Genomic DNA, 20,326 nt, shown 5'->3' on the forward strand with positions numbered 1-20,326 from the left:
TCACCCACTTTTTTCTGAAACAAATTTGTTAGTAACGGAAAAATCAGGCTACTTCTATAACTGTAAGGAAGCCAGTACTGATTCCCATAACCAGAAGCAGTCTGGCAAGGTTGCTAAGAACACGGTCCAGGGAGCCAGCTGGGTTCACGATCCTTGTTTTGACACTCACTGTGTGACCTTAGGCAAGTGACTTAACCTCTCTGTGCCCAGGCTTACTCATCTGTGAATGAAAATCCTAATAGAGCCTAGATCATACACTCATGCTGAGGATAAAAGGAGCTAATATTTGCAAAGTAGTGGCACTTACTAAGCACTGTCTCTGTGTTTGTTAAATAAAAATAAAAATAGATAAATTATGCACAATGAAAGCAAGATGGTGCTCTGGCATCCCAGTTCCCTAGCAGGGTCTGAGCTTGAGGCCTGCTTTTCCTTACTGAAAGCGGAGATTAGGGGCTGTCGGCGAGGTGTTAGAGACATGTTGGCAGGAAACAGAGACTTTCTCCGTGAGTAATCAGCAGGGGTGGAGGAGAAGGCAAGGGGAACTTTCTTACCGTGTGATTCAGTGTCACTTAATACGTTTCCGTGTTCCTCCCAGAGTCTGCTCTGCTGGATGCTCTGGTAAACACGGGACTAATGCACACCTAAAGTCTGGCTCTGGTGGCCTGGGACTCCAGCAGGAGACGAGAGCAAATCCTTGATGCCACAGAAGGGTCTGGGCCACGACTCCCGCCCCACCACAGGTCCCCTCCTTCTGCTGCCCCAGGCCTGGTGAAAACCCGGTACCGCAGCAGCCTCCGCTGCCCTGGACTTTCTTGGTCAGCCCCGATTTAAACTCTCCCACTCCATCTCTTCTCACAGGGAGGCGGACTTTAAATGCCACTTCTGACCTGCTTTGGGCAAGTCACATCCTTGCTCCATTCCGTTTCCTCGTCTGCCAGTGAAGGGTAACCCACCCACCTCAGAGGGTGGCTGGGTGGCAGGGGTGTCGTCAATGCAACAAATGCGAATAAGGGCTTAGCACGGCTCTGGGCACAGAGCTGGCACTCGATGCGTGACTGTTGCTATAAATAAATGCGATTTGAGGAAAACATCCTTTGTCAAACCATATGTCTCGATGACAGTGATTGCAGCACTTCAGGCCTTCTTCCTCACACACATCCTCCTCTATATCTTCTGATGTCCTCCTCACCTCGCCCGGCACAGGGCTGGAAGCCAGTGGAGGCCCAGCTGAGTTTGTGGGATGAGTGAGGGACGTCACGGCTCAGACAGACCCAAGCCACCCGGGGAGGGCAGGGTAGGAAGTGGGGAGCAGTACCCTCAGCTCCTATTTCTCCTCCCTCCCAGAGGAACGGGAGGGACACCTTTCCTTGGTGGGAACTGATGTCACGCTGAGATGTGTGACGTCAGACAACCAAAAGCACTTTCTCCGTGACTGTGGGATGGACACCTTGGTCTGAACTGCTCGGTTCAATCCCAGGTTCCTGCAGGGTGCCTGTGAGGTTCCCATCACTGTGCTGGGCAGGTGAGAGGACAGAACCCCACGGCCCATGCAGGTCCCAGTCCCTGCCCCCACTCTTGTTCCTGGGCACCAGCATGTGCTGGCATCCACCGAAGTCACAACAACGAAGGAAAGGGACAGCCCCTGATGCCAAGAGCCCACAGACAAAAAGCCCCATAACATGTGTAGCAGCTTACCCTGTTGCTTTTCATCACATACTATGTACTCTGTTCTTTCTAGGAAGAATCGGAGAGTTTATTGTCTAAATATACAGATATTTAAATTCCATTTACATTTAAAAAGCACCCAGCAAGCCCTCAGAGGTAAGGGAAAGAGAATTGTTCTAGGAATCTGGGATGGGAGAAAGACTCTCTCTCACCAGAAGCCAATGTCTGCTCTGAGTTTCCCAGGAGCCAAAGTGAGAACAGAAGCAGGTTGAGGGGAGAAGGTGAATGGAAAGAACAGCAGTCAAAACTTACTGAGCACTTACTCCGTGCCAGGCATTGAGAGCTTAATGTGTAGAAAACATGTTGAACGTTCACAGTAACCAGTGAAACAGAGATTTTCCCATTTTACAGATCGAGATAAGTAACTTGATCAAGTGCCCAGCAGGGTTTTAACCCGAAAATTTGGCTCCAGAGTCACACGCTCACCCCCCGTGCCCTTCCGTCGGCCCCTCTTCATGTGCTTTGTCATCGGACTTGCACAACACTCCCAGGTGGGCGTCATTGTCTCCAGCGACCAAATGACGTAACAGAGGCACAGCCGGGCGAAGCGGCTTGTCTAAAGGTTCCCGGCACGTCCGTGGCTGAGCGGGGCCTGCCAACACCCCTGTCCTACCCCTCCAGCAGACTAGCTCAGCCCCGAGGCACGGCGGGTTCTAGAGCTCACAGCACCGACAAAGGGAAACAAGTTCATCCCAGGTGACCAGACAGGTCACGCCCGGGTGGCAGCGGAATCCGGACAGCTCCCCCACAGGCCACCCATGTTGACAAAGGTCCTGATGACTGGGGGTCTGGCAATGCCAGCTCACAGGCCACAGGCACTCCAAGGTGTTTGCTTTGACCTCCGGCTGGTGTGGCGGCATCTCAGAGCCCTGCCCCCGGGCCCTGGCAGGTGGGGTTTGGAGGAGCTACTGGCAGGACAAAGAGCCTCTCAAAGAGCTTGGTGGTCCTGCGCTCACTCTCAGGCCTTGTCGGAGTCTGACCTCTGGCAAGTCCCTTCAGTGCCAGGGGAACAGTGTCAAGGACGAAATAATTTAATTCAGCAAAAGCACTTAGCACGGAATCTGGCACATAGAAAGGAAGTAATACGTTTTAGCTATTTATTAATACAATTAGCCTGGCCTGGGCCTATCTGTGATCCATAGCCGCTCTACCCAGGATGGACGGACGCGAGCCTGCCTCACTGGGGCCCCGGCCCAGTGACCAAGGTTGGAGCAAAAGGCAGTCAGTTCTGCCCGTCCACTGCTCTACCCTTGTTTCTGGCCTGAAGCGGCTGGTGCGGAGGCCCGAGCTGCAATCCAAGCCTAGCTCTACCTGGCTGTGCAATCTGGGGCCGGCCAGTCCTCGTCTCTGCGCCTCAGTTTCCCCTTCTATAAACTAAGAGGTGTGGACTGAGGGGCTCACCCACTCCCACTGCCTGTCACGTCACCCTTTTTTCATCTTATTTGGCAACATCCCCTGTGAGGGAGGAGGGAAGATCCTAACTCACTTCCAGGAAGGAGGGAAGTGGTGCTGAGGAAGCAAGGGATCTGCACCCCGAGGCTGTCGCGGACCGGAAGGCGCAGTGGGGCGTGTGTGGACGGGGCCTCAGACAGAGCTGGGTTTGGATCCCAGCTCCTCCACTCCCTCGCTGGAAGGCCATGGAGAAAACACTTAACACCTTCCTGGCCTGGCTTCTCCATCTTGAAAAAGTGGGAGTGAGACCCTCTTGCGGGAGGGGGTCAGGAAGAGGAGTGTGGCCAGAGGGCCTAGCGTGGCCCACCTGGTCAACCAGCAGGCTTTGCTGTTCTCCACGAAAGGCCAGTTTCACCACCGCCTCTCTCCCCACGGAGCGGCTGGCTTTCTGTTGCTCCCAGTGTGAGGACATGCAGGGCAGGGCTTGACCAGAAGCCCACAGGCCTCTTAGCCTCACCCTCCCAGCCTCTCTGTTGCAGCCACTCTACGTCCTTTCAGCCACCAGGAATCCACACTCTTGCTGAGTTTTGGCCCAAGCTATCCCCCCTCGTTGGCACACACTCCCTTCCCTTTGAGCCTGGTCAACTCCCAACTCATCTTTCAGGCTGCACATGTGTGTCACTTCCTCCAGGAAGCCTTCCTTGGCTTCCTTACCAGATCCCACCGTCCCTTAACAACTTTGGAAGAAGTTGTCTAAGATGCGGTTGCCCCACGTCTGTGAGGTTCTTTGAGGACTGTCTGTCATCAAAGTTCCTCCAGGGCAGGCACCTCGCCTGGCCTTTCCACTGCCCCACCCTGGCCCAGCAGGTACCGGGTCCTTGCCAGATTTTGATCAGAACCCAGGTGACCACTAAGTGGTTGCAGGTCTTCCTCACCAAGCCTTATGGCACATGGAGAAGTGAAACCAATCCTGCTGTTGCCTCACTTTGCCAGCTGGTTGTAGGATGTGGAGGGGCACAGGGGCAAACTTTGGAAAATAAGCTGGAGACCGTCACAGAAACCAGAGGATCGCCAGCTAGACGCACCGGTCACACCCGTGGGCAGACACCAGGCCCCCGCCGCGTTCCTGATCTGTCCAAGGCCCAGCCTGGGCCCCGCCAGGCAACATCGACATGGGTCCCCACCACCGAGCGCCCACAGCTTGCCAGGTTCCCACACCGACTGTGATCAACTCACAAAATTCTTGCAGCCCATGATGTAGGGTTTGCCCCACAGATGAAGTTGAGACTCAGAGAGGTGAAGCCACTGGCCCAAAGTCACACTATTAGAGAAAGTCACACTATTAGAGGTGTGGTTTGAACCCTTTGTTTTTTAACTGAGCTACAACGTACAGATAGTGAAGGACACAGAGCTTCAGTGTCCAGCTCGATGAATTTCCCAAATGAACATCCCCCTATAAACTACCCCCAGAAAGTTCCTCACCTCCTTCCCCGCCTTCCCCTGCACTCGCCATCCTGATGTCCATCCCTGTGGGTCAGTTTTGCCTGCCTTGGAAAGTCCTAGAAATGAAAACGTTCAGTGATCTTTGGTGACTGGTCTCTAGCCCCCAGCGTGGTGATGTCAAGATGTACCCACGATGCTTTGTGTTACCAGCAGTTTGTCCCTTTTTTACTGCTGAGTGGTATTCCACTGTGCAAATCCACCAGTTTAGTTACTTTACCAACGGGCATTTGGGTGTTTTCCAGTTTGGGGCTATTATGAGCAAGGCTTTTATGAACATTCTGTTCTAGTCTAGTACCTGCCTTGGTGAGCAGGCGTGCTCACGCATTTAAGTAAATGCTAACCAGGGAGTGGAACTGCTGGGCCATGGGGTAGGCATACATTTAGCTTTATTAGAAATTGCAAAACTCTTTTCCAAAGGAGTTATACGACTGATTTTATTCACATTATCACCCCAATCTGTTTCTTAGGGAAATCATGATGTGAAGTGATTTTATTATTCTGGATCAAAGTGATTTATTATGTTGGTAATAAAACGTGATTTCAATCTTTTTAATACCATTGGGTGATTTCCATCAGAAAAAAATTCACAGATCAGTGGTAGACCCTTTGTCAGACCTCCTATGTGCCATTTGGGGGTTCGGAGAAGCATGGCTCCGTGAATGGCTGCCTTGGACAGCAGGCCAGGCTTCCTGACTCAGAATCCGGTGACTCCGGTCCAGAAGCAGGTGGAACTCGTGGGCATGCAGAAAGAGGCCTACTGCATGCCGGACACTTTACTCAGAGCTTGTCTGCATCTCCTTTAATTGTCCCAAATGTACAATGAGACTGCAATGACCATCCCATTACACAGAACAGGAAACTGAGGCTCAGAGGAAAGTGCCGTGGTCTGGGTCTCACAGGAAGCAAGTGTATGGGAACAGTACCTCCTGGTAGTGGTCTGCAGCCCTCAGGACATCCACTGAGGCCTTGTTCAGCCCTGCATTGATGTGATGATTGATAGCCAATGCGTCCCCAACAGTCCGATGCCCAGCACAGAGGGCTGCTCAATAAAGGCACGGTGGCACCTGAGTGACCAAGGGAGAGCAGCTAATGTTGATGTGGGAATGGAACGGGGCACCTGGGCACATCTGGGGGTTGGACTTCTCTGCTCAGAAAAGCAACATTGAAGCACATGGAACAGCGTTGATGAAGCCTGTCCTCCTTCCAATCTGGGTGAGGCTGAGGAGCTGGGAACACTGCACAGAGCTCCAGCTTGCAGCTGAACCCCCAACCCTGTCCACCGACATTCCCTCCATCACCCTTGGCTAGTCCTACTCCTGCCCTGTGTGCAGAAAGTGCTGTCTGTCTTGTTCTGGGCATCCTCCTATATCCCAGCTGGGCAGTCCTGCTGTTAGCGACTCTGTGCCTTGACCGGACCACGAGCCAACCTTGCAAGCGCATAACAGCCCTCAGCTCTCACGGGCCACAAGGGTGACGCACAAGAGCCCCACGAGGAGGGGGCCTGGCTCTGGCCCTGGTGTGGCCCCCCCACCCTCCCACCCACTCATCCAGGGGCTTTGGGCAAGTCCTTCTCTCTGAACCTCAGCTTTCCATCTGCAACAGGACACATTTGCAAGGAAAATAAAATGGTGCAGAGCTGTGGGGTGGTGATGATATGCCTGGCCGTGGAGGCCCAGGCCAGGTTCACATCCAACTGTACCACTTCCCTGCTGGGGGCAGCTGCCGTAACCACCTGGAGCTTCAGCTTTCTCATCTCTAAACCAGGGAGAGAGAAAACCAGAGCCCACCACAGAGACGGGCAAAGAAGGTGTGGCAGGTTTACACTCTCGTGCGGGTTAACTGCTCTTGCTGTCCTTGTTGTGACTAGTGTCACACTGAGCCGGAGCCAGAGCGAGAAGCTGGTAGTTTTCTTGCTGGGAAGAAAACCAGGCTGTCGGAGCAGATGCGTCCTGCCTTCCCTGAGGCTTTCCTCTCCAATCTCCACACAGGAGGCACAGACCCGCCCCAGTCCATTCGCTCCCTCAACAAGTATTAAAGTGCCTACTATGTGTCAGGAGTTATCCTCGGTGTCAGGCAATGGGCACCTAATGAGTTACTATGGTATCTGTGGGGATGGGGGGGGGGGGGCAGGGGCCCGGAATCCCCTTATCTCCCAAGGAGAGACAAGACGCCTCGGGATTTAGATAAGAGGGAGACCGGGGGGCAAGGGGCTCGGGGGAGAGCAGCCAGGTGTCAGGAGGGGAGGGAAAACAGACAGCTCCAGGAACTCGGTTTTAAGAAGTTTTACTTAAAAGGAGGATAAAGTGGAGGGGACGGACTCCTGAGATGTCAGGTTAGAGAGACAAGTCCCAGCAGCCCCAGGGTGAGAAAGGAGATGTCTCCCAAGGCTGCTGCTGGAGGGAGAGCCCCAGGAGGCAATCAGATGAAATGCCAGGAAGGGGCGGGGGGAGGTCTCCAAAGCCAGCCCCACCCCCACTGTCCACCTTCAGCTGGCACCCACCGGGCCACATGGCACCCTCCTGGCCAACATAGCTGGGCTAGTGTTGCCGGGCAGGAGCAGCCCATTGAGAGGGGGACTGTCCCTTCCACCACTGCAGGGGAGGCCAAGGGCATGGGGAGCAGAGATGGGAGCAGGGGGTCAGGGTGCACCCACTGGGGCGCCAATCCTCACCTTCAACAAGGAAAGGCTTGGCCAGGTGGGGGCGCCTCCTACTGACAAGGCATTTGCTCCACTGGCACCAAGATCGGAGGTTTACAAGTAGGGCTCACGACAGGGGAGGAAGGTTCTGTTCGGCTCCCCATCTTACTGATGAGGAACAAGAGGCTCAGGGGGTGGAGGGACCGAGTCCAGGCCACTCATCAGTGAGAGTGGAGGAGCCAGCTCGGTGCTGCCGTGCCCTAAACAGGGGGGGCTTCCTGGACTGAAAAGGATGGGGCTGTGGGAGAAAACGGAGGCCAAGAAAGTGGCAGGAGCAAAGGCAGGGTGCTATGAAAGGGTAGGGTATGCCCAAGGAGTGGCAAGATGCTGAGGGTCGTGGGACACAAGGCTGAGGTGGAATCAGGGGTCTCAGCTAGGCACAGTGCCCCCCGCCCCACCTTGGGCGTTCAGAGGAGTATGGAGGCAGTTTGGTCGTTATGACAACCCAGACTCACGACCACACTTGCTCGACACTGACGCCAAAGCAGGGCCATCTGCAACCTGCTGGGCTGCAGGACCCCAGGGCCACGGGTCCGACCTTTGGGGGACTGGCTGGGCATCGGGACCATGGGAGGCACTGCTGGCCTTTCACAACCCGCTGCACACCCTGCCGTGGGCAGGCCAGCGCCGCAAAAGGAAGGACTGTGTGCTGACCAAAACATGAGTATCGACCTTGTCTTTTAAAGGCAGTATATTAGATTCATCATAACGCCTGCTCCCCACAAGAAGAGGCCTCCTCCGGTGGCTTCCAGTGAGACCAAACGATGGGATGTCGCCCAGTGGGAAAAGGCCTGGCCGCCCTGGTACCGCTGAAAAAGATCTCAGGGCCACGGGGGACCTCAAGCTGAGTACGAGGAAGCAACAAAAGGCTCAGGCAAATCGTTTGGACCTGAAGCTTCAAAAATGGGTTTATTTAGATAATCCCTCCCCAGGCCTCCCTGCCTCAGCGCCTGGTTTCTCTAAGGATTTATTTTGTGAAAATGTCTCTCTCAACAAGTAAGTTATCCTACCCAGAGCCGATGAGGGAATTCTTCTCTGCATTCAAAACCACAAGCCCTGGGCAGCCCTTCCGAGGCCCAGCCCCGCTTTCCGCAGCGTCAGGTTATGAATCACTCATCAAATCTGAGTCTGACTCCAGGCCAGGCTGGGTGCATGGGGGAGGGGCCTGCCTTCCACTCCCCGCTCAGGGGCTGCTGGGCCGTGTGGACGCGGGTTCAGACTGGTTTCTCCTGACTCTGACTGTCCAAGGGTCATCTCTTCAAGTGATGCCAGAAAAGCCCGGACTGGGTTAGGTCTGGTCTACCCTCCACCCATCTGGGTGAGCTCTTTGAGGCCCCAGAATAGCCAGGTAGGCTAAATCTGGTTAGCCCATTTCAGGAATGAGGCTCAGGCAGGGGGTAATGTGGTGAGAAATATAAGTGGAAGGACTAAGAGAGGCTACAGGGGTTTGGCTCCTGAACCTTGAACATGCCTCCGTGTGCCCACCCAGAATCCTGAGTGCGCTGCTCCCTGCTGATGCCCCAGTGGTGCCGTTCCCCACCTGCCTGGCTGCAGGACCCTGAGGTCTGACCTTCTGAGGACTGTGGGGGCGTCTGGACCCTAGGGGTTCCTCTCCATGGCTTGAGAACCCCTCTCCTACTCTCTCCCAATGTCCAGGCTCATACCTCATCTCCCCTGAAAACCTCTACAGCAGAGCCCTGGCACACAGTAGGTCCTCAGTAGGCATTTATTGAATGCAAGGAATGAATAAATGGTCAAACTGACTAAGTAAAACATGCACTCTGTAAATGGCCACTGAGAGAGTAAACGAACAGACTGATGGGCCTGGTGTGGTCCTAGAACAGGAAAGCGCCAGGAACTCACACGTGGATCCGAATCCTGGCCCTGTCACTGACCAGCTGGGTGACTTCAGGGAAATGACTCTGCTCCTGTGAGCCTCGGTTTCCTCATCTGTCGTGCGAGGATAATGGCAGCACCTACCACAGGAGTTGTTAGGAAGATGCAATGGAATAAGGAACCAGCAGAGCCTGCCGCTGCACCCGGCCCCTGGGCATGCTCTGAGATGAAAAAACTGCTACTCTCACCACCATCATTATTATTTATAATCGATGCCTCAGGGCTCGGGACCAAGAACCTTTGAGGTTTCCTTGCTTTAAAAAGATCGACAACACCAACGTGCACAGAGCAGGCATATTTAGAAATGAGAAAATGACAAAGGAAAGAGAGGAAGGGAAGCTAAGAACAGATTCCTGAGTGAACAAAGCCACTTGTGCTTCTCTGTAAAGCATTCCCAAAGTGGGGTCAGGGCCCAGCTGAGCCCCCCCCCCCCGCAAGAATCCTGCAGCCCCAAATTGGGGCTTTCTCATCTCTGAGATGAGTTGGTGGGTTTCACTTTAAATGGCTTCCTTAGGTCCTGCCTCAAGAAAGGAGTGAACTCAAAGACCTTTCCCAGGCTGTCTGATAAAAGAGCCACCTGTCCTGGTCCAAACTCACCCTGGGGTCTACCTAGTTTTAGATGTATTGGGAAGCCTGCACATTGTCATCACTTCCTCCCACTTCTAAAGCCTTGTGGGGGCATCACGCTGAGTTACAAAGGCTTCTAGGACTGAGGCAGAAGTTATTTTTATGGGCATTGTACTCATTCATTCCTCCATTCATAAAACATTGGTCTGAGAGCATGGTGGTAACAAACTCTGTGCTAGACACTAGCGGCCCAATGATGAGTAAGATAAGAAAGTCTCTGGACTTCCCGTCAAGATGAAGATGTAGGTAAACACACTTTGCATCCTCACGCAACCACAGAAAGAATTACAACTAGGCCTCAAAATGAATAACACCCAGAACCGTCGGAGAATTGAGCTGTATGGAAGTCCAGCAACCAAGGACTTGAAGAAGCCACATTCACCCAGACAGGTAGGAGGGGCAGAGACATGCGACTGGAGGAGAGGTACAGAGCAGGTGGTCCCACATTCTCGGGTGGTGGATAAAAATCAGGAGGACTACCTGGGGAGCCAGTGATCCCAGCCCCCGGCCAGACCCAGCAGCCCAGGGCAGTCCCAGCACCAGGAAGATAAATCCCCATAAATTCTGGCTGTAAAAACCAGTGGGTACTGGGGCAGCAGAAGAAACTGCTAGATTTTCAGGAGACCCCACTTAAAGGGCCCTCACAGACTTAGAATGTACAGAGACCCAGCCCCTCTAGAATTCAGCACCAGGGCAACATCTGGAAGGGTAGCAGTAATATATGGGGAGTAAGTAAAGTGAGTGGAAACTGGGTGAGTACCGGGTAAGCCTCCAGAAGTCAGGCAGTGGCAATATCCCCTCTTCCAGCTCTCCCCACACACACAACCACAAAGCAGTGAAGCAGGTTGCCCCACCCTGGTGATTACCTAAGGCTCTGTCCCACAAAATTTACAGCTGCCTTTTCTACAATAGGCCCTGATACTAAGATAGGGAGTCGATACACAGAAACAAACACAGGGAGGCTGCCAAATTGAGGAGACAAAGAAATGTGGCCCAAATGAAAGAACAGAACAAAACTCCAGAAAAAGGGTTAAGTGAAATGTAGATAGCCAACCTATCAGATGCAGAGTTCAAAACACTGGTGATCAGGATGCTCAAAGAACTCTGTGAGTACAGCAACAACACAAAAAAGACTCAGGAAGAAATGAAGGTTACACAAGTGAAATAAAAAAAGAAATCTACAGGGAACCAAGTGTGGAGGGGATGAAGCTGAGATTCAGATCAATGAGTTGGAACATAAGCATTTCAACCAGAACAGAAAGAACAAAAAAGAATTAAAAAAAAAAAAAGGATAATATAAGGACATCTGGGACATCTCCAAATATACCAACATCTGAATCACAGGGATGCCAGAAGGAGAAGAGGAAGAGCAAGAAATTGAAAACTTATTGAAAAAATAATGAATGAAAACTTTCCTAATTTAGTGAAGGAAATAGACATACAAGTCCCGGAAGCACTGAGAGTCCCAAAGAAGTTGGATCCAAAGAGAACCACACTGAGACACACCATAATTAAAATGCCAAAGGTTAAAGACAGAGAATCTTAAAAGTAGCAAAAGAAAAGCAGAGTTATCTACAAAGGAGTTCCCGTCGGACTGTCAGTTGATTTCTCACAAGAAACTTTGCAGGCAAGAAGGGACTGGCAAGAAGTGTTCAAAGTGATGAAAAGCAAGAACCTACAACCTAGATTACTCTATCCAGCAAAGCTATCATTTAGAAAGGAAGGGCAGATAAAGTGCTTCCCAGACGAGATAAAGCTAAAGGAGGTCATCATCACCAAGCCATCATTATGTGAAATGTTAAAAGGACTTATTTAAGAAAAAGAAGATCAAGACTAGAACATTAAAATGGCAACAAATTCACAACTATCAACAACTGAATCTAAAAAAGAAAAACCAAACTGAGCAAATAATCAGAACAGAAACAAAATAGATAGGGAGATCATTTGGAGGGTTATCAGCTAGGAGGGGCAGGAGAAGTGGGGGGAAAAGGTACGGGGAATAAGTAACATAATCAGTAGGCAAAAAACAGACGGGGGATGTTAAGAATAGTATAGGAAATGTGAAGCCAAAGAACTTACAGGTACAACCCATGAACATGAACTGAGAAGGGGGGATTGCTGGAGGAAGTGGGGGTACCAGGTAGAGCAGGGCAAAGGGGAAAAATTGGGTAATAGCATAAGCAATAAAATATATTTTTTAAAAGGGAAGCTTTCTACATCCCAGTCTAGTGGAGGAGGCCAATGTGGATGAAATTAGCATCTACGCAGAGTTGTGCATGAAGGGCTGAGGGGTGGGTGCAGAGCAGGACACACTGGGTTGGGCAAAAAGTTCGTTCGGGTTTTTCCGTAAAATGGTTCTAGTACCACTTAGTTGTCTTTAACTTTGTCCAAAGCAATTTTGTCAGATTGTATTGTCACAGTTGTCATATCAGTGTGCATTAAAAAAAATTATCAGAATTGGTGCATTTTTGTGCAGCCGTTTTAATAGTGAAGAGGAAAGAAAATATACAAGATTTTCTGCATATTAAGCTTTATTATTTCAAGAAAGGTAAAAACACACCTGAAATGCAAAAAAAGATTGTGCAGTATAGGGAGAAGGGACTGTGACTGACTGTGTCAAAAGTGGTTTGCAAATTTCATGCTGGAGATTTCTTGATAGGCAATGCTCCGCAGTTGGATAGACCAGCTGAAGTTGATAGCAATCTAATCGAGACATTAATTGAGAACAATCAATTAATTGAGACTATACCATGCAGGAGATAGCTGACATACTCAAAATATTCAAATCAATAAAGTTATTGGTGAAAATGAAAAAAATCTGTCTTTTATTTTACGGATAAACTAAACAGACTTTTTGACCAACCCAATACTGAGGGAACATTTGAATTGGGCCTTGGAGGATACCTAGGAGTTCACTGGACAGAGAAGTGAGAGAAGGGCAATCATTCCAGGCAGCAGCTAAGGCCTGAACAAAGGTCTGGGGGAATAGGAGTTGATGACATCTATGTATAAAACCCAGAGCTTATGGATGATAAAGACAAGGACAGGCAAGGATGCCAGGAGGGGCCAGGCCACCAGACAGCTGGGTTAATAAACTAGAGGAAAGGGTTTGACTTTGACTTTTTAGACAGCGAGGAGCCTGAGGTCCGAGCAGGGCAGTACCACAGGCTGAACTGCAGTTTTGAGGACTTGGTGGTGATGCTCCATGAGGTCCCAAGGAGCTGAGATGGTGCAGGAGAGGAAAGTAAGGCCTGGCAACTTGTTAGGCTGGACAGGCAGAGAGAAGTTGCAGTGGCCAGGGAGAAAGGGAGGCACAGATGAAAGGGGCATGCTGGCTCTGGCCCGGGCACAGTCTCCCGAGATCCATAAAGCAGCCAGATTAGGAAACTGAGGCCCTGGATGGCTGCCCAAGATTCCTAGGCAGCCCAATGGTTGGGTTCAGATACCCAGAGGCCTCTCGGGGGAGTCCCAAGTTGTTGGTTGTGCTTCCCCTTCAGACTCCACTCAGAGCCCATTGCCAAGGTGGCAGCAGACATTTCTGAGCCAACCAGCAGCCCCCAGCCTCCCCCTTCTTCCAACTCTGATGGGGGGCGGAGGGGGGACAGGCTCATTTCTGTGTCTCCATCAGTGAAGTTCCATTATCCTCCGAGGCCGGGTGACCCCCTGCTGCCGCCCCACAGTGCACTGGGAAGAAAAGCTCCTCTCTGACAAGAAAGCCCCACTCCCGGCTGGGCCCGGGGTCTGGGCTGCGCCTTTATCCAAAGTGACCCTGCCACAGCGTCAGCGGCACAATCGTGTCGGGCTGCAGGGGATGCCCCCACCCTCAAAGGGCCTTGTGCTGAAGCGGCAAAGGGGCCTCCTCCTGGGGCCTATGGGAACCAGACTGCGGCCTGCAGGCTCCATTGATGCTCACAGGCCCCTTCCCACCACCACCCGAGGAATCACGCTCTGGTCAGCACGGTGACCAAGGAGGGTTTGTAGGGAGGGGGACAGCTAAATGGAGCCCCTGCTCATGACTGGGACAAGGGGGCCCAAGGAACTCTTTGTCCAGCCTCCAGAATTATTGGAGAGAAAAAAAGGAAGGGTGGAGGCTTTCGTGCCCCTGGGCCCAGCTCCCAGGCCTCATTCCCCACACCAACCAAGCAAGAGGGGCCTCCTTGTCCCCAACCTTCCCCTAGACCTGCCTGCTCGCTCCTTACCTGATACCCCCCCACATACGGTCACGCCAAAGAGGAAAGAAAGGCCTAACCCTGCCGGGCCTCCTGCAGACACCCGTCTGTACGCACTTGCAGAGGCTAGGCAATGCACGCCCTTTCGTCCCCCGCTTACGGCAACAACAACGAGGGCCAACTGTTGTCATCTTTACTGCGCACTGCCTCTGTGCCAGGCATGGTGCTAGGTGCCTTTTTGTCATTTTACTGATGGAGAACTGAGACTCAGAGAGGGAAGGTGGCCTACCTAAGGCCAGAGCACAGACGTGGCCGAGGCAGGATTGGAACTCAGGTCTATCGGACTGCAGAACCCACACTCTTGACCACCACACGACTCCCGAGGCTACTAACGAGGGACAAACAGGCAGAGGCTAGCTCCAGGCCTTGTGTTAGAGCTGTGAGGGGCCTCCTCCTGGGGCTCATGGGAACCAGGCTACGGCCTGCACATCCCACTGAAGCCCCCAGACCAAAGCCCCGCTCCGGGCCTGTCAACCCTCCAGTCCCGGCAGCAGACTTGTTTCCAAAGAGCTCTGAGTGTCCTCCAAGAATTATGAGGCTATCCTCAGGTGGAAGGCGATTTCAGGGAAGGTAACCTCCCATAATTTAAGCCAAACAGACCAGCTCAAATGGCAGATTTTCCAGTCATACCGAACTTTCTAAGCAAATTCCTTGGAGAGAGGAGCTCTCTTCAAGGCCCTCATATCAGACCCCTAGGAAGTAGAAGAGGGGCCGCCATGCTGGGGGCTCCTGGGAGCCAGACGAGGCTGGTCCTCAGTGTTCTCCCTGCTCAGGTCCTGGGGGGAGGAAGTCAGCACAGGTCTCCTCTTCCAAGACAGGAGCTAACAATGCACTCGGAACTTGCTCAGAGCCCCTGGTTCTCCAGGACAACCTCCGAGGGTGCTGCCACACTGTGTATCCTCCCCAGGACGGGGGCCAAAGAGCACAACCTGCAGAGTCGGGCAGAGCTGGTTCAAACCCCTGCTCTGCAAGCTTGGTGAGTGTTCGCCTCTGTGAGCCTCCCTTTGTCCACCTTGCAGGACTGCGATGAGGACTAAATGAAATAAGGTACATAAAGCGTCAAACGCCCCACCTGCCACAAAGTAGGTGCTCAATAAAATGATGCTGGTATCATCAGAAGCAGCACCGCAGAGTGGGGAAACACAAGCACTTAATTTGTGAGTCCCCTGAAATTGTAGACACAAGCCCACGTGCCCGTGTCTCCTTTTTTGTGGGAGGCAGGGAGTTCATAGCATTTGTCAGCTTCTCATGACTCGGAAGAACCACAGCCACAGCGGGAGAACAGCGCCATTTCTGCAGCACTCTTTAGGGGAGTACACCTCTCCAAGCTTCAGTTTCCTTCTCTGAAGACTGGAGACCCCGGCTCTGCTGGTCTCACAAGGGTGTTTCAAGGCTCGTTTGAGACCGTGCAGGTGAAAGGACCCTGTACAGGAGTCACGAGGGGAGGGTCACTTTATCCTGCAGAGCTCAGCAGGGCCAGCCGCCCACAGGCGGGGCTCCAGAGCCCCCACACAGAGGGCCTGGAACAGACATCGGCCCTCCACGGCACCCCAAGCTGGTGTCCCAGTGGGGGCCCTTCCAGACTCAGGAGCTCCAAGGAGGGCAGCTTCTTGCCCGTGCTTTTGTTTTTGGAAGCCAGGAGACCAAACGTCGGAGTCCTGATTCAACTCCTGGCTCTGTCCCCACCAACTCCAGCCAGCCTGACGTAAGAGCTATAAGCAGCATGGGCTTTGGAGTTAAAAGATCACGGCTTCAAACCCCAGCTCTGGCATTTACTGTGTGTGGCCTTGCACAAATTCCCGAACTTCTCAGATTCAGGTTTTTTAATTTTCTAAAACAAAGATAATAGTCCTGCCTCACAGTGGAAGATTCAACAAGGCAATATAACTAGAGCAAGGCAGCAGTGCATGCTAATTACTGTTAATGTGAACCTCCTTTGTGAAATCCACGCTGTACTAATAATTTTTGTCATTCTACATCACTCATTACCGTAACCTTGCACAAGTCCTTCGTCCTCTTTCGGCCGTGCTCTCCCATCTGAAGGGGCGAACTAGAAAGGAGAGTGAGCCACACAGAATTTGGAGAGTCCTGAGTTTGAATCCAAGAAAAAAAAAAAAACTTGGGCAAATCATCTCAGCTCTGTGACCCTCAGTTTCCTCCTTTTATGATGGGCCTCATTCTTCATCTGTATGTGACCGACACTGAGTTTGAACCTGTAACGTGCCAGGTCCTGGGCCAGATGCTGCTGGTAAAAAGGGCGAGGCGGTGTGGCCCTACCTCCAGGGTGAACCATAGTGACCCAGCACCCCCACACTTGCAGAAACGCAGGGGGGACCCCTGGATAGTGCTGCGAACATGCCTGCGGACTGCAGGGAGCTGCAGGGTCAGCTGTTGCTAAAAGCCCCTAAAGGGCCTCCAATTGCAAGGCAGAAAGCAAAGGGGGAATCCCTAAATGTTTACCTGCTATGCAAAATAAAAATAAAAATTAAAAAAAAATCCCAAACACCAACACCCCCCCTACAACCCTCTAGCAGAAGCACAAAAGACAGCTTTAAAATCTAGTCCTGTGTGTGTGTGTGTGTGTGTGTGTGTGTGTGTTGGGGGTGTTGAATGAAATGAGGTCATATGAAAAATGGACTATTTTTGTTTCAACACAGCATTTAAAAACATAATCTGAATTATATGAACGTGGGGAAAGGTTGTCTCAAAAATTAGAGAGAATGGCCAGAGCCGCCCTCTGCCCCTCTTCTTCCAAGCCCAGCCCCGAATCCCCCTGCCTCCCACCTCCAGTCATCTGTCCACCACCCTATTCACGCCCCCCTCACCTTTCCCAGGCCCCGGCAGCACTTAGCTCCCATCCCTGGGAAGCAGCTGGCCCACACATCTGGACAGAAGGGAGCCAGGATTCACTGAATCCCGCCCTCGGAGCCCTTTCCAAATGGGTTCTTATTTCATCCCTACAGCAACCCTGAGGGGCAGGGCTTCTTATCATCCCCTCTGCACCCATGGGGAAGGAAGCTAATCACCCCTAGAGCTCAGAGAGGCTGTGTCCCCAGTCTGGGGGTCACACAACCTGAAAATGATCTATCGGGTGCGGAAGCAGAGTCCTTTCCTCTAGAGGGCGCTGTCTCCTGGGGCCACGGCCGCTGGGCTCTGCTTGAGATCCAAGGGGGAGCCCTAGGCCGGCTTGAACCAAGGATCAGGCAAATTCCAGCTCTGCGCGGTGGGAGCAAAGGCTGGATGGACACAGGCGTTCCCGGGCTGGCTTCTGTGCCCTGCTTTCCACACCACGATGCTGACCGTTTGGTAAGCACTTACTATGTGTCACAGCCTAACAGGGCAGGGACCATTATCATCCCCATTTTACCAATGAGGAAACCGGAACTTTAAGAGGTGAAGCAACTTGTCCACGGCCCCACCTAGGAAGAGCCGGCACCAGGACTCTAACCCATCGGTGTGGGTGCGGAGTCCCTCGGTCAGCTGCTCCCCACTGTGGCCCCAGCCCTGCTTTACGGAACCATTGTGAACCCCACTTCTGTCTTTTGTTTAACCAGGCCTTCCTACTGAGACTGACAAAAAGGATCAGTCCTTTCCACACTAGTCTAAATAACCCACCATACACCTGGTGCTTAATGGGTGCAGGTCCAAGGACACTGGCCATGAGGTTGTGCAGACAAGGGCAGAAGTCTCATCCTCTCGTTCTGCAGACAGATGAACCCTGGCCCACAGAGGAGAAAATCCTTGTTCAAAGCCACCCAGCGAGTCCCAGCCGGTGGGATCTGGACCCACAGCAGGCTCTTCCCTGCTCCTACGCCCTCCGGCCCCCAGGATGCTCCGGCACATACTGGCATCGCCAGCACAGCTACCAGATCAGGTTATTAATAAGTTATTAATTTATGTTAGAAACAAAAAGATAGATGCTTTCACATCACAAACCCTAACAGAGACTCCTGGGGTGGGAGGAGGGGTAAAGGGCCAGAAGAAATGCAGGGCGTTCCCCTCCCTCCCCCTCCAACCGAGTGGAGATCAGGGAGCAAAGCCAGGGCCATCCATCAACAGGTCTGTGCCCCCCCACATCCCTCACCCTCCCACCCCCTCCCCTCACTGCCACCCCAGTCCCACTACTACCATCGCCCACCTGGACTCAGCAGGGGTTCTTTCCTGTCCCCTGCTTCACCCGTGTCCCCAGAGTAGTCAGAGTGGCACTTTCTAAACACAAGTCAGATCCTGTCACCTCCTGGAAACCCTCCACCACTCCCATCTCGCTCAAGGTAGAGATCAAGTCCTGACCACGGTCCCCTCCCCTCTGAGGTCATTTCCTGCTCTCTCCTCACGTTCTGCCCCACTGGCTGCAGGGCCTTTGCCCTGTCTGTTGCCTTTGCCTGGAACACTCTCTCTCAGGGCTCCCTCTCTTGCTTCGTTCTGGGCTCTGCTCAAAGGTCTCCTCTGCTGAAATGCCGGTCCTGATCAGTCCTGACCTCGCACCTCCAGCTGGCCCCCCGGCCCCCCTTTCTCTGTTCTAGTTTGCTTCTTGGCACTACTACCACCTAACCAGTGCACTAGACAGTGTCTTCAGTCCTGCCACTAGAAGGAAAGCTCCAGGGCGCAGGACGGTCCACACTGCCCACTAGTTTGTCCACAGTCGCATCGGTAAGAGTCTTGCAGGCCAAGATGCAGGCTTGGTCTGCATCGAGGCACAGGGATGCAGACCCCCAGAGGCCAGGGACTGCCCCCCTGCACCACCCATCTGAGTGCAGGAGAAAAGTAGAAGGGTCAGCAGACTTGATGTCCACTGGGTGGGAGTGTACATCGGTCCACCCTTAGCCACTATGTGGTCCTACCAAACCACGTCCCCTGAATGTCAGAATGTCAGAATCCTCACCGGTTCTGCCTAGAAGAGCAAGCCCTGGGGGCTGCGTGCACAGCCTAGTGTGTGTGTGAACTCCCAAAGGCAAGGCCTGTGACGCCTGACTCACTTCGGATCCCCCACCCCCACCCTGGGGCCTGGCCCAGTGCCAAGCCCCTGCAGACTTCAATACTAGTCTGTTCAATTAAAGGGAAGTGACGGATGTCACAGCACTCTGCCAACTGTCACAAAAAAGAACAAACAGAAGCATATCTTCCTTTTGCTTATCCCAAGAGCCGTTCACTCAGTCATTCATTTGTCCTTCTAACCGATACATATATATTGAGCACCTACTATGGGCCGGGCACTATGGTAGGCCCAGGAAACCTAGTGATGGAGCAATTCAATCATGGTCCCTGCTCTTATGAAGTTTATTCACAAGAGAAAGAGAAGTCTATTCACAAGGGAGGAGAGAGAGAAACAATCAAGGAAACACTAATTATTTTCAAATTATGTCTTTGACAAATGCCACAAAAGACTGGCCTATGGCACTCTCAGCAGCTCAGGGAAAACATCCCTGAAAAATTGGAGAATGGGTGAGTTAACTGGGGGGTGAGTGAGGAGGGGCCAGCCCGTGCAAAGTCCCTGTGGTAGGAGGAAGCCTAGGGAGTGTGTGGGATTGAAAGGCCAGGGTGGCTGGAGCTGCTGGGCCCAGCAGGCGATGGAGGGGAGCCGCAGCATGAATGCGCTGCAGCCAGACCGAGCAGGACTTTCGGGCCGAGGGAAGGGTGGGTCTTTATCCTGAAAGCAATAGGAAATCATGGAAACGATTTAGAAAAACAACATGATTGTATTCAAAATCCAATCCCAGGTCAAGTTCTCCTAATACAGGATTGTGTGTCCCTGTGGTCCCAGTGTGGCCAGGGTTGGGGACTGTTAGGCTCAAATCTCCCAGTTTGAAGATTTCAAGGCAGAAGTTCCTCTCCTCCCAGCATCTCGTGCCCAGAGGGATCACCAACCACTCAGAGCGCTCAGCATTTCCAGAGGTCCAGGGGCCCGCTGACTGAGGTCTATTCGCCGGCCAAGGTCTGCTCCACGGCACACTTGTCGTAGCAGAGAATGAAAATCCATGCAGAAATTCAGGGAACTCAGTGTGGCTCCCCCTGTGATCCTGACTGGGAGGCATTACCCCGAGTGAGCAGATTATCAGGATGTGTGATTTCTGGAATAAACACAGCTGTGTTTGTTTCCCCTCGCAGTGCTCCAGACGGAGCGGCAGCCCGGCCCGCCGCATGCAGCTGGAGCCTCGCACCTTGGGACCCACGCCACCAGGGTGCGGAGAATACGCCCCTCCCAATAGCCACCGGGTGCTGCCATCCAGGCAGATCCGTCTGGAGGCCGACTCGGGGC

General features: G+C 52.7%; 1 protein-coding gene across 4 annotated transcripts in view; it reads right to left on the minus strand.

Annotated features, from left to right (window-relative positions):
• The window catches only part of EPHB2 (EPH receptor B2), a 171,569-nt gene that overhangs the window by 136,246 nt on the left and 14,997 nt on the right, over positions 1 to 20,326 (minus strand). Inside the window, exon 1 of one of the 4 annotated variants that reach the window (XM_037135952.2) lies at positions 18,209 to 18,294. The exons of the other annotated variants lie outside the window; for them this stretch is intronic. The gene's annotated coding sequence lies outside the window, so the exon portion shown is untranslated. Of the gene's footprint in view, positions 1 to 18,208; positions 18,295 to 20,326 lie in introns of those variants that run through there. 4 annotated transcript variants of the gene reach the window in all.

This window comes from Artibeus jamaicensis, unplaced genomic scaffold, assembly GCF_021234435.1.
Source record: "Artibeus jamaicensis isolate MK-2021 breed Jamaican fruit bat unplaced genomic scaffold, CSHL_Jam_final scaffold_847, whole genome shotgun sequence".
Classification (NCBI taxonomy): domain Eukaryota; kingdom Metazoa; phylum Chordata; class Mammalia; order Chiroptera; family Phyllostomidae; genus Artibeus; species Artibeus jamaicensis.